This window comes from Hyperolius riggenbachi, chromosome 1 (genome assembly GCF_040937935.1).
Source record: "Hyperolius riggenbachi isolate aHypRig1 chromosome 1, aHypRig1.pri, whole genome shotgun sequence".
NCBI lineage: Eukaryota > Metazoa > Chordata > Amphibia > Anura > Hyperoliidae > Hyperolius > Hyperolius riggenbachi.
The window spans coordinates 591,737,832-591,750,815 of record NC_090646.1 but is presented as its reverse complement, the minus strand read 5'-3'; the positions used below and the strand labels follow the sequence as shown (position 1 = coordinate 591,750,815).

General features: G+C 47.3%; 1 protein-coding gene across 11 annotated transcripts in view; it reads left to right on the top strand.

The window, feature by feature from the left end:
- The window catches only part of LHFPL2 (LHFPL tetraspan subfamily member 2), a 436,769-nt gene that overhangs the window by 343,319 nt on the left and 80,466 nt on the right, over window positions 1–12,984 (top strand). For 9 of the 11 annotated variants that reach the window (XM_068249117.1, XM_068249142.1, XM_068249126.1 and 6 more), the window contains one exon: window positions 4,318–4,382. The exons of the other annotated variants lie outside the window; for them this stretch is intronic. The gene's annotated coding sequence lies outside the window, so the exon portion shown is untranslated. The remainder of the gene's footprint in view (window positions 1–4,317; window positions 4,383–12,984) is intronic. 11 annotated transcript variants of the gene reach the window in all.

Sequence of the window (12,984 nt, the reverse complement as noted above, 5' to 3'; positions counted from 1 at the left end):
CTCAGGAAACCCTGCAGGAACGCCCCTGGCAGGTGTTTAGAAACAGGGAATTTCTCTCCCCTGTGTTTACATCCTGAGTTGGCGAAAGATCTTATCAGTAAACTAGGGGGGGTAAGGGGGGGGGGGGGGGGGGGGGGGCTATAGTGCGGCGGCGGGGAGGGGGGCAGAGAGCGGTGGTTGGGGGACACAGAGCCATGTTATTAGGCAGAGAACATGCCTCTGTTTCCCATCTGCCTCCCGAACATCCACTTTGAGGTCTCTTTTTAAGCTGGCTGTTGCTATTATTATGACAAATTTTATATGGCACGGAGATGTCACTTTGGTTATTTTGGTAGCAAGTTCTAGCATTGGCCCTCTTTGCATTGAGCTATATCCTCTATATAATGTGAGTTCCAGTAGCTGTCAGGTTATGCTGGGCATTAGTAGAGCCTCCGAGGCTTGGCTGCAGAATGATTTCTCTTTGGATTTGCCATTTGCAGAATGTTACGCTTCCTTGAAATCTTAATAAATATGGGTGTTTCCTTCCAGCGCTCCTGACATGCTGTCAGAAAGGAAATCTCTTTCCCATGCAAGCCATAGCCTTGCTCTGTAGCTGAACCTTTCTAATGAGATGATTGTAAATGCCGTAACATTTCCTGTAATCCCAGAACTAACTAGGTAAGGCTGCAGCGTGATACGTGGCAGGTCTGCTGCCATAGGTCAATGTCTTAAAGTGATAGCCGTGATGTGTTTTCATGCTGTTCACGTCTGATGGATGGTTATAGGTAATGACTCCAGTTTAATACCACCTATGCTTTGAGCAAGCATTTAATCCTGTTTTACATCTATTTTTTTTTCCCCTTAAAATGTACCAGAGATGAATAGGGGAACAAAAAAATAATCATATGTACCTCCAACCCCCTGCGGCCTGATTGCTCCCTCAGCGCCGTGCTCCGCCTCCCTGATCTTCTGTAAGGGGTCCTGGTATCTTGGGCTAGTCGGCCCATGTGCAGTGCAGCTGCGCACGCTCCTCCAGCATGTGCAGTAAGCCCTGATTGGCCCAGAATGCTGGGACCCCTTACGGAGGATACAGAAGGTGGAGGACGGCGCTGAGGGAGCGATCAGGCTGGAGGAAGTTCCAGGTATGTATAATTTATTTTTATTTTTTTTCCTATTCATCTCATGTTCCCTTAACTGAACGGGTGGTAAAAAGTTTCAATTACTGTATATTCCTGCGTATAAGACTAATTTTTAACCCTTGAAAATCTTCTGAAAAGTTGGGGGTCGTCTTATACGCCGGGTGTCATTGATGCCGGGTGATACGCCCTATCCTGTTACCGATTCTCAGATCTCCCTGCTGAGGGAGCGCAATCTATTCTTCCATACCGTTCTGATAAACAGGTAGACCAGGAGAGCTGACCAGTCTACTTAAAGCGGACCCAAACCAAACATTTTTTTTTCATTAAACATATTTAGTTGCACCATTCTGACACATACAAAGATAAATAAACACTCCTTCAAGCCTATGAGCATTTCAGTGCATGCTTTTCACCCTTCTCTTTTCATAGCTAGGGTTATACAGGTGGCAGCCATTAGCAATTACTCCATTGCCACACACCACCTACTCCACCAGTTTGCCGGATTATTTCCCGGCAATTTGAAAGGAAGGGAGGGGTTTCTCCAATAAATGTAAAATATTTTATATTAGTCATCATGCAAATGAAAAAAGGCTGCTATTTATTGTTATAATTTAGAAAATAGATTTCATTTCTGAAATCTTGTATTTTTAATTTGGGTCCACTTTAAGGAGAGCTGACCAATGCAACAAGTCAATTGACTATATACTGTTATATACTGGGTAACACATACAGTACAGCAGCAGTATTTGTTCATACACAGCACCAGTACATGATTTTTTATTTTATTTTAAAGGGGTACTATGGCGAAAAATTCTAAAATTTAAAATATGTGCAAACATAGACAAATAAGAATTATGATTTTTCCAGAGTAAAATGAGCCTTAAATTACTTTTCTTCTATGTTGTTGACACTTACAGTAGGTAGTAGAAATCTGACAAAGTTACAGGGTTTGGATTAGTCCATCTCTTCATGGGGGATTCTCAGCAAGGTTTTTATTCTTTATAAAAAATCCCCAAAAAGGATTTAAACAATGATGCTGGCCAGCTTCCCTGCTCGCTACACTGTTTTTTGGCAGTTGGACAGAGCAACTGCCATTCACTAAGTGCTTTTGAAAATAAATAAATCGCTTAGAATCCTCTACGAAGATGGACTAGTCCAAAAGCTGTCGCTTCTGTCAGATTTCTACTACCTACTGTAAGTGACAGCAACATAGGAGAAAAGTAATTTATGGCTCATTTTACTCTGGAAAAAAACATACTTCTTATTTGTGTTTGCACATATTTAAAATTTTTAAATTTTTCACCATAGTGCCCCTTTAATTTGGTGTGCATTGGAAGAGGGGTAGTCTTAAGGCCCATACACACGTCGGATTTTTGCGAACGACCCGTCGTTTGAACGTTCCGTCGTTCGCACGTCAAATCCGGCGTGTGTACAGACTATCGTTCGGGTGATAAGACTGGTGAAAACCAGTCTTATCACCCGAACGATAGTCTGTACACACGCCGGATTTGACGTGCGAACGACGGAACGTTCAAACGACGGGTCGTTCGCAAAAATCCGACGTGTGTATGGGCCTTTATAAGGCGAGTATATCCCAAACTCTATATTTTAACTGGAAAAGTTGGGGGGTCGTCTTATACGCCCAGTCGTCTTACACGCCGGAATATACGGTACCTGGGGCTATTACCAGTCCCCTGCAGCAGTCCTGTGCCCTCGGAGCCGCTCTGGAATCCTCCGGTCCCCCGCTGTCACTTAGTTTCGTTTTTGGCGACTCACCAGTTGGCCGGCCGCCATGCGTATTATTGGACGCATTCCCTACTGCAATTAGTGCTGTTGCGGAATGCAACGCGTACAAAAATACGCGTTGCCGCATATCTACACGTGCGGCAATGCATATTTTTGTACGCGTTGCGGTCCGCGACAGTGCTAATTGCAGTAGGGAATGCGTCCAAAAATACGCATGGCGGCCGGCCGACTGGTGAGTTGTCAAAAACGAAACTAAGTGACAGCGGGGGACCGGAGGATTCCAGAGCGGCTCCGAGGGCACAGAACTGCTGCAGGGGGCTGGTGATAGCCCCAGGTAATTGAAACTCTTTACCCCCGTTCACTTAAGGTTCCCTTTAAGGGACTAGAAGCAAGAGGGATAGGGAGGCTGCCATATTTATTCCTTTTAAATAAAACCAGTTACCTGGCTAGCCTGCTGATCCTCTGCCTCTAATACTTTTACTCATAAGGTGCGTACACACGCACTACAGAGGCCAACGACTGGTCTGTCTGACCCTCCCACTGGGCGGACTTTCAGCAAAAAGTGTGTGCTGAGCGGATCGTTCAGGAACAGCCTTATCAGTCCGCCAACAGTGCGTACACACACACATACACACACACTACTGTCTGCTGAAAGTCCGACGGACCCGTCGTTGGCTTCTGTAGTGCGTGTGTATGCACCTAATAGACCCTGAACAAGCATGCAGCAGATTAGGTGTCTCTGACATTGTCAGATCTGTAAATTCTTGCAAACACCGCGCTGATATCAGATCTCTGGTGTAGTCAATTTGGCGGTGCGCTGCTAAAAAACACGCAAAGTCCACTTTCACAATCTAAAAAAGCTGCACACTAATGTTCCCATGAAAAAAGTTCAGTTCCAGTTTTCCATCAAATGTACAATCTTGCTCCTGCAGTCGGCTACCACTGTTTCCGCTTTGGTTGGACACCACCACCACACCCCAAGCAGTGGGCACTCACCACATCGGATTGACCCTCTGTTAGATGGGTCTCCAGCGCCTATGGGGTCATATGGCCGCCCCGTGCCTTCTCGAACAACTCTCGTCCACTGTTTCAACCTTCCTCATGGGATCATCCCACCTCAAAAGATAATATTCGGAATAGCCATAGCGTAAAACCATAAAAACTGTTTATTAATAAAAGAAAATTGCACTCACAAGCATGGAGGTTTTCATAGAGCACAGAGTTTTTATGGGCTCTACCCCAATCGGTGGCCGCTGGGTGGGCTTAGTTGCGCTGGTATGGTCAGCTCCTTCCGGCGTCCCCCTCTGCCTCCACGTCCCTCCTTGGCCACTAGCTTGACTAGTTTCGTCGCTACGTGCGACTCATCAGAAGCAATCATGTAAGCCAAAGGCTTACAATCTAAGTGATTGTGGTACTGTGGTCTGTTCTTGATTTTCTGTACTTTACTTTCCAGGAATGTCCAGTGCTTCTGAAATCTATCCTCGCCTCTGCTGATGCTGAATAACTGTGATGTAGAAGGTTAGTGAAACAATGACATGAGCTTAGCCAAGTTTCTGTTAGCTATTGGCTTTTTTTCTTTTGTTCTTACCTTGGGGGCATAAGGGTGCATATACTGTACACCTCCAATTTGATTGGCCAGTTTTACCACTTCCATGTATTATGAGAGGCCTACACAACCAGTTCATGGTTTTCAAAATCGGCCATACCAAAAAAATAGAGATGCTAGAGCAGTGGCAAGGGAAGTCTGTGACTGTTGGATGGGCTGTCCTTATTAGCAGAATCCACACCTTAGACACCTTAGCTAGCAAGCTTGCCTGCTGCCTACTATTTTTTTTTTTTTTTTTTGCATAGTCAGGTATTGCTTACAGCTGCCAGTGTGAACTGGAGCAGCACTAGCCTGCAGTGGTCAGATCTCTGTATATGACTGACTTCCTAGGAAGGGAGCAGCAATAGGCTGCAGTGCAGTGATGTCCGAAAGAGGTAGCACAAAAAGAGCGGCCCACCCCCGGTCTGGGGGGGTGACAACCGGCCCTCCTGCAACTTCAGTGTCTCGGCCGGCAGCTGCTGTGCAACCCAGCGCTACCCTCTTGCCGCTAACTCCCCTTTTTCCTGGAGTCCAGCGATGTCAGATTTCCTGACATCGCTCAGCTCTCCCCCTAGTGCTGTCATTGCGTCCTGCACACATGTAATCACGTGATGTGGGAAGTGGTGCCAGGCAGTAGGGGAGAGCTGAGCGATGACAGTATGTCTGATGGACTCCAGGAAGCAGGGTAGAACAGTGTGTCTTCCAGCTGTGCTATACTCTGCATACTGGGTGCAACTATTCCAGGCTACCTATACTGCGGGCAACTATTCCAGGCTACCTATACTGGGGGCAACTATTCCAGGCTAGCTATACTGCGGGCAACTATTCCAGGCTACCTATACTGCGGGCAACTATTCCAGGCTACCTATACTGCGAGCAACTATTCCAGGCTAGCTATACTGCGGGCAACTATTCCAGGCTAGCTATACTGCGGGCAACTATTCCAGGCTAGCTATACTGCGGGCAACTATTCCAGGCTACCTATACTGCGGGCAACTATTCCAGGCTACCTATACTGCGGGCAACTATTCCAGGCTACCTATACTGTGGGCATCTATTACAGGCTACCTATACTGCGGGCAACTATTCCAGGCTACCTATACTGCGGGCAACTATTCCAGGCTACCTATACTGGGGGCAACTATTCAGAATCAGAAGAATCAGAATCAGAATCAGTTTATTCGCCAAGTGCAACAAATATCGCACCCGGAATTTTTTGTGGAACACACGGCCTAGAAAATTTGTTATACAAACAGATCGAGAAGACAGTACAATCAGATCAAAAAAAAAATAATACAAACAGATCGAGAAGACAGTACAATCAGATCAAAAAAAAATAATGCGATAGATACAGTATAGTTTAGGGGGCAGAGAGATTACACCAAAACAAACATTTACTAACAGGGTTACAACATGATATGATATGGGCAGCAGTGCAGACTAACGTGTTTTACGAGTGTGGTGTCTCGAGTTCAGCAAGCGGATGGCTTGGGGAAAGAAAGTATTTAAATGTCTGGTGGTCTTGGTGGGGATGGATCTGTAGCGGCGACCCAATGGCAGGCGAACAAAGTAGCGACTGCCGGGGTGAGAGGGGTCGTTCCGTATTTTATTTGCTCTCGACCGCAGTCTGGAGGTGTGTAGGAGGTCCAGAGGTGGAAGGGGTGACCCAATGATTCTCTCTGCGGTATTGATTACTCTCTGAAGCTTGAGTCTGTCACTCGCGGTAGCGCCTGTGTACCAGACGACGATGGAGGAGCAAATAATTGACTCAATGGTGGCTGTATAAAATGTTGTCATCAGTTCCCGCGGCATCCCAAATTTCCTCAGCTGCCTCAGGAAGAACAACCTCTGCTGGGCCTTCTTCTGGACCTTGGAGGTGTTCTCAGCCCACTTTAAGTCCTTGGTGATGGTGGCGCCTAGGAAGCGGACACTCGACTCCCTGGAGACGTTGGTGCCTTCAATGGAGACTGGGTCGAGTGTGGGAGGGCGCCTTCTGAAGTCCACTATCAGTTCAACTGTCTTTGCTGTGTTGAGTACCAGCTGGTTGTCCTTACACCATTTGCAGATGCGTTCAATCTCGTTCCGGTATGCAAGTTCACCGTCCCTGCCAATAAGGCCAAGGATGGTGGTGTCATCTGCGAATTTTATAACCTGGACAGAGTTTTCGGTTGATGTGCACCTGTTTGTGTAAAGAGAAAACAGGATTGGGGACAGTACGCACCCTTGCGGGGCACCTGTGTTTGTGGTTCTCTCCTGTGAGGAGCAGCTGCCAAGCTTCACCAGTTGCGTCCTGTTTGTGAGGAAGTCCTTGATCCAGGAGCACAGAGTGAGGTCGAGGCCAAGTTGTACCAGATTGTCGTATAGGATGTTTGGGCAGATTGTATTGAAGGCCGAGCTGAAGTCAAGGAGGAGGATCCTGGCATAGGTGTCGGGACCATCGAGGTGTTCTGTGATGTAAGTCAGAGCAATGTTAATGGCGTCCTCGATTGACCTGTTTGCCCTGTATGCAAATTGAAGTGGGTCCAGGAGGGGGTCAGTGAATCGCTTAAGGTGAGAGAGGACCAGTCTTTCCAGGATCTTCATGATGGTGGGAGTAAGGGCTACGGGCCTGTGGTTGTTAAGATCAGAGATCCCCGGCTTCTTGGGTACCGGGATGATCGTGGATTTTTTAAAGCAGGCAGGTACTTTGCCCTCCGTCAGTGATTTGCTGAAAAGAGAGGAGAGGACAGGAGCGAGCTCGGTTGCGCAGGTTCTCAGGCACATTGATGATACGCCGTCCGGGCCCGAGGCCTTCCTGGGGTTGAGCCGCCGGAGGTGTTTCAGGACGTCAGCTTCCAGGACTGGTACCGGAGCTGAGGTTGGTGACCCCCTGGGTGGGGTTTCTAGTGTTCCGAGTGCGGAGGGTACCTTCTCGAATCTGCAATAGAACTCCAGGCTAGCTATACTGCGGGCAACTATTCCAGGCTACCTATACTGCGGGCAACTATTCCAGGCTACCTATACTGCGAGCAACTATTCCAGGCTAGCTATACTGCGGGCAACTATTCCAGGCTAGCTATACTGCGGGCAACTATTCCAGGCTACCTATACTGCGGGCAACTATTCCAGGCTACCTATACTGCGGGCAACTATTCCAGGCTACCTATACTGGGGGCAACTATTCCAGGCTACCTATACTGTGGGCATCTATTACAGGCTACCTATACTGTGGGCAACTATTCCAGGCTACCTATACTGCGGGCAACTATTCCAGGCTACCTATACTGTGGGCAACTATTCCAGGCTACCTATACTGCGAGCATCTATTCCAGGCTACCTATACTGCGGGCATCTATTCCAGGCTACCTATACTGCGGGCGTCTATTCCAGGCTACCTCTACTGGGGGCACCTATACCAGGCTACCTATACTGCGGGCAACTATTCCAGGCTACCTATACTGCTGGCGTCTATTCCAGGCTAGTTATACTGCGGGCATCTATTCCAGGCTACCTATACGGCGGGCAACTATTCCAGGATACCTATACTGCGGGCAACTATTCCAGGCTACCTATACTGCGGCCATCTATTCCAGGCTACCTATACTGTGGGCAACTATTCCAGGCTACCTATACTGCAAGCATCTATTCCAGGCTACCTATACTGCGAGCATCTATTCCAGGCTACCTATACTGTGGGCAACTATTCCAGGCTAGCTATACTGCGAGCATCTATTCCAGGCTACCTATACTGCGGGCATCTATTCCAGGCTACCTATACTGCGGGCAACTATTCCAGGCTAGCTATACTGCGGGCAACTATTCCAGGCTACCTATACTGCGGGCCACTATTCCAGGCTACCTATACTGCGGGCAACTATTCCAGGCTACCTATACTGGGGGCAACTATTCCAGGCTAGCTATACTGCGGGCAACTATTCCAGGCTACCTATACTGCGGGCAACTATTCCAGGCTACCTATACTGCGAGCAACTATTCCAGGCTAGCTATACTGCGGGCAACTATTCCAGGCTAGCTATACTGCGGGCAACTATTCCAGGCTACCTATACTGCGGGCAACTATTCCAGGCTACCTATACTGCGGGCAACTATTCCAGGCTACCTATACTGGGGGCAACTATTCCAGGCTACCTATACTGTGGGCATCTATTACAGGCTACCTATACTGTGGGCAACTATTCCAGGCTACCTATACTGCGGGCAACTATTCCAGGCTACCTATACTGTGGGCAACTATTCCAGGCTACCTATACTGCGAGCATCTATTCCAGGCTACCTATACTGCGGGCATCTATTCCAGGCTACCTATACTGCGGGCGTCTATTCCAGGCTACCTCTACTGGGGGCACCTATACCAGGCTACCTATACTGCGGGCAACTATTCCAGGCTACCTATACTGCTGGCGTCTATTCCAGGCTAGTTATACTGCGGGCATCTATTCCAGGCTACCTATACGGCGGGCAACTATTCCAGGATACCTATACTGCGGGCAACTATTCCAGGCTACCTATACTGCGGCCATCTATTCCAGGCTACCTATACTGTGGGCAACTATTCCAGGCTACCTATACTGCGAGCATCTATTCCAGGCTACCTATACTGCGAGCATCTATTCCAGGCTACCTATACTGTGGGCAACTATTCCAGGCTAGCTATACTGCGGGCAACTATTCCAGGCTAGCTATACTGCGGGCAACTATTCCAGGCTACCTATACTGCGGGCAACTATTCCAGGCTACCTATACTGCGGGCAACTATTCCAGGCTACCTATACTGCGGGCATCTATTCCAGGCTACCTATACTACGGGCAACTATTCCAGGCTACCTCTACTGGGGGCACCTATACCAGGCTACCTATACTGCGGGCAACTATTCCAGGCTAGCTATACTGCGGGCAACTATTCCAGGCTACCTATACTGCGGGCAACTATTCCAGGCTACCTATACTGCGGGCAACTATTCCAGGCTACCTATACTACGGGCATCTATTCCAGGATACCTATACTGCGGGCAACTATTCCAGGCTACCTATACTACGGGCAACTATTCCAGGCTACCTATACTGGGGGCAACTATTCCAGGCTACCTATACCGCGTGCAACTATTCCAGGCTACCTATACTGCGAGCATCTATTCCAGGCTACTTATACTGCAGGCATCTATTCCAGGCTACCTATACTGCGGGCATCTATTCCAGGCTACCTATACTGGGGGCAACTATTCCAGGCTATCTACTACGGGCAACTATTCCAGGCTACCTATACTGGGGGCAACTATTCCAGGCTATCTATACTACGGGCAACTATTCCAGGCTACCTATACTGGGGGCAACTATTCCAGGCTATCTATACTACGGGCAACTATTCCAGGCTACCTATACTGCGGGCAACTATTCCAGGCTATCTATACTGTGGGCAACTATTCCAGGCTACCTATACTGCGGGCAACTATTCCAGGCTACCTATACTGCGAGCATCTATTCCAGGCTACCTATACTGCGGGCAACTATTCCAGGCTAGCTATACTGGGGGCACCTATACCAGGCTACCTATACTGCGGGCAACTATTCTAGGCTACCTATACTGCTGGCGTCTATTCCAGGCTATCTATACTACGGGCAACTATTCCAGGCTACCTATACTGGGGCCAACTATTCCAGGCTACCTATACTGGGGGCAACTATTCCAGGCTACCTATACTGGGGGCAACTATTCCAGGCTACCTATACTGCGGGCAACTATTCCAGGCTACCTATACTGCTGGCGTCTATTCCAGGCTATCTATACTACGGGCAACTATTCCAGGCTATCTATACTGGGGGCAACTATTCCAGGCTACCTATACTGGGGGCAACTATTCCAGGCTACCTATACTGGGGGCAACTATTCCAGGCTAGCTATACTGGGGGCACCTATACCTTGCAATACCCGCCGTGCTGCGCTCAGCACACCACACTCACTCCTTCTTTCTTTTTTTTGTTTTTTTCTCTCTCTCTGTGTTTGGTGTCATTTAATTCCCAGCACTGGGTGTAAAATGCCTTAGGTACACTACAGCTGCGGTGGTCAGATCTCTGTATATGACATCTTAGGAAGGAGATGTGTTTTTCATGCTCTTTGTGGGGCAAACAGGTGACAGTATTGCATAAGACTATGCTAGCAGTTTACTCTGAAGGATAGCCAGGCTTCCTGTTTATTGAACTGTCCTCTGTGGACTGTTATTATTGCTGATGAAATTCTATGAAGGATCCAGATTAAATCGCCTCGGATGGCACAGATCATGCCCAGCTGACACATCAGAGTCCTCATACTGCTGATGAGAGGCAGTTTGCTAGCTGGGGATTATAGTGTGAACAGACATAATGGGCACAAAGCAATATAACGTTACGGAGACACTGGTAATGTATTTTGGCTGCTCTCATTGAGAGGGATTTTCTCCGGGCGACCCTTTGTCTCTCTTGGTTTTTTTTTTTCCCTGCCGACACTTTGTAGGATGTTGCAAAGGACAAATTAATGCTTTGATTTGCTGAAGGCTGTGTGGATGTTTATAGAAGCCACAAATCTAATCCAAATTGTTTTATTTCATAATTATCTTATAGAGACTATTTGTCTATAAATAATTGCCGTACTACAAAAATAAACACCAACTCCGTATTTAAAGTAAACCTGTAGGGTTAAAAAAAAAAATCCACAACCTCTCTGCTGCAGGCCGGGACCCTTTTATGCTTTACTCCGCGTATGGCTGTGGCCACTCCGCCTGTGCAGTAGTAGTGCAAAGTACGGCCCTGCCTGTGCAGTAGCACGGAGAAAAGGTAGTGCACAAGTGGCTCAGTGCTATTGCGCAGGTGCGGGCTGTACTTTGCATCAGCAGAGTGTGGCCACGCTCCTACACAAAGGCAAGCATGGCCACAAGCAATATTCAACTTTAATGTTGAGAATTCTTTAGAACAGGGCTTTCAAACTGGAAGTCTGCGGGCAGGATGTGGCCACACTCGCTTGCCTGGATTTTTTTTTTGTGTGCGTGTCAGGCCCCCTCCTCTGGCAGGCCCACCTTTTGCTTGCGCTTGGCTCCGCCCCTACCCCAAAGCAAGGACATTGGTGCTATGCCTCCTCCAGCCCCAAAAAATCTGCCACTAGACACACACCCTGCCCATGAAGTTGGGTAACACTGCTTTGGAGGGTCCCAGCACAGAAAAAAGGGGTTCCCCCTGCTGTGGTAAGTAAATGGGTTTTTGTTTTGTTTTTTGGTAGGGATGCTACAGGTACCCTTTAAGGTATAGGTATAGCTTCCATCTTAGGAATGGTCAGTTTTTTTTGTTGATGCAGATTTTAGGGTAATTAGTCCATTTTCATGCTGCATAAATTTGCATGCTATCATATTCAGCTGACAATAGGTTTATTTTCAAGCAGCATAAATTCACCATAAAATTTGTATGCGCTTGGGAAGAAATCCCAGCTTTAAGCATTGAAACGGAATGAGTTTCCTGCTGGGAGATTTGTCACGAACTCCTGTTCCGGTGCCAACTGTGACATTTCAGGATTGGCCTTGCTTCCTGTCCTGTGCCCAGCTGTCAGTGGTGAGGTGAGAACATCTCCACAGTGAGGGCACAGACACCAGTAGCAATTTGGCAGTCCTTCACCCTGGATTATACAAAGCGAAAATAAGCTTTTTTTTTTTACCCAGTTGAAATCTGGAGATGGGACGGGACTGCTCTTTTTTGCTGGCATTGTTCAGTATGTTGCATATTGACAGTTAAACTTTCCGTTCAGCGATTTTTCTTTTTTCCCCTGGTAAAAGCAAGTACTCGTGATGTCTGTGTGCTAAGCCAGGTCTGTTTTATGTAGTAAAAAGTGCTGAAATTGCACATAGGAAAAACCATATGTGGAAAAATCTGGATTTCAGCCTTATTGTCTCTGCAGTTTTAACCTATTGGATTTTCTTCAGTTAGCGAAGTAGCGTGATCATAGTTTTCATAATATTCACTGAAAGAAAAAAAATCAATGCATTCTGGAATTATGAGAAGCAACCATTCTCCCACCACAAATACTTATCGCTGACCACGGTTTGGCCTGTATAGGAACATCTCCTATATGTGCAGTTATAGCACGGTGGAAGCCTTGATAATTATTGCAGTGATTTCAGGGATGTACAGTAATTATAATCCACTGAACTGCTCTAACATCCCCCCCCCCCCCCCACACCAATCATCTCAGAGAAAAAGCATAGCAAAGTTTAAGGAAAAAAGCAAAAAATGCAGTACTGTATAGCACAACCGTCGCATGAGCATTGTGCCTATTTGTCACTGTTTAAAGATTCAGCTTGCCGAGTATTTAAAACAGATTTTTTTTTTTGGGGGGGGGGGTGAGGTCACATGCTAGATTCTCAATTGAGTAGAAATCTGACAGGCTTTGGTCTAGTCCATCTCCTCATAGGGGATTCTGTACATTCCCTTTATTATTTACAAAAGCATTCCCTGGAAGGGATTTATACACAGATGCTGGCCAGCCTTCCTACTTGCACACTAATTGTGGCAGTTGGA